General features: G+C 44.6%; 1 non-coding gene across 1 annotated transcript; it reads right to left on the minus strand.

Moving 5' to 3' along the window:
• Nucleotides 1–963: 963 nt before the first annotated feature.
• On the minus strand, nt 964–1,070 carry LOC118491850. Its single transcript, XR_004892295.1, has one exon. It is a non-coding gene; the product is annotated as a small nucleolar RNA R71 (small nucleolar RNA).
• Between the last annotated feature and the right edge of the window lie 485 nt (nt 1,071–1,555).

The raw sequence follows: 1,555 nt of genomic DNA on the forward strand, positions 1-1,555 counted from the left end.
AACTTGGCTAAAAGTGTAAAAAGGGCTTAATTATATATCTAAATTATATTACACTACACACGCATCAAGTTTTTGGCGCCGTTGCCGGGGACACAAGGATTTTAAGAAAGTTAGGAATCAACGGCCTAATCATATTTTTATTTTTCTTTTTAGTTTTTTAGGATTTTCTTAGTTTTTCAGCTTCTGCAGAGCTCAGCACGGGCCGTGCCTGGTCGGACACGGGCCGTGCCCAGCATCGTTACTGGCAGTTTTTAGTTTTCCAAGTTACAGAAGGCTGACCACGGGGCCGTGTCGGTGCAACACGGGGCCGTGTCCAACTTCCAGTAAGTAACTGGGATCTGGAAAACAATCACTGTAACTCCGACCACGGGCCGTGTTCACTGAACACGGGGCCGTGGTGAACCTTCTGACCAGCATTCTTTTCTGTTTTTATTGCAGGGCTTGGAACCAGACGCCAATCTTACATAGTGTATGAGCTCCAGTTCTAATAAGGACATAAAAGAACCTCTGGAAGAACCCGAACGCTTTCTCAGAAAAAGATTAAAAGCTAAAAACCAAGAGAAGTTTTCGGGTGATCCACCTCCAATGGCGGACCAACGTACCCTCATGGATTATCTACGACCTACCGTAGGTAACCTAGGCGCTGCTATCAATGCTCCGAATGTTGAAGCTAATAACTTCGAACTTCGGCCGCATCTGATACAAATGCTCCAAAACTCCGCAACCTTCCATGGGCTTGCGGACGAAGATCCCCATCTACATATCACTAATTTCTTAGAAATATGTGATACCTTTCGGATCAACGGAGCATCAAATGACGCCATCCGCCTCCGAATGTTTCCTTTCTCACTAAAAGACCGAGCGAAAGCTTGGCTCAACGCCCTCCCAGCTGGATCGGTAAACACCTGGGATGAACTAGCCCAAAAATTTCTATATAAGTATTTCCCTCCCGCTAAAACGGCTAAATTAATGACTGAAATTAATACATATTCACAAGAGGACGGGGAATCCTTATATGAAATTTGGGAAAGGTTCAAGGAGTTATTACGCAAGTGTCCACATCACGGCCTTGCGATATGGCAACAAGTATCCACTTTCTATAATGGATTGTTGCCACACACAAGGCAGACACTTGATTCTAGCTCCTGGGGACTTTTAGGTAATCGACGCCCGCATGAAATATATAACCAAATTGAGGAAATTGCTCAAACCAATTTTCAATGGCACACCCCCCGAGGCAATAAATCTATTGCCCCGGGCGCCCATAAGGTCGATGAAAGCACTTCTTTACAAGCCCAAATCGAGGCCCTTTCTTCAAAAATAAAAAAAATTGGAAATGACAAAAACAGTCTTGGTTATGGCTTGTGAAGGGTGTGGTGGGTCACATGAAAATTGGAGTTGTATGAAAGAAACGGACGATCAACAAGAATTGGTAAACTACATTGATAATAGACCTAGGCCGTCGGGTCCTCCAACGGGAACTTATAACCAAGGATGGCGAAACCACCCAAACCTTGGTTGGAGAGAACCCGACAATAGTAGCAACCAACAAACC

The sequence above is a fragment of the Helianthus annuus genome, chromosome 4 (genome assembly GCF_002127325.2).
Source record: "Helianthus annuus cultivar XRQ/B chromosome 4, HanXRQr2.0-SUNRISE, whole genome shotgun sequence".
In the NCBI taxonomy this organism is placed as follows: domain Eukaryota; kingdom Viridiplantae; phylum Streptophyta; class Magnoliopsida; order Asterales; family Asteraceae; genus Helianthus; species Helianthus annuus.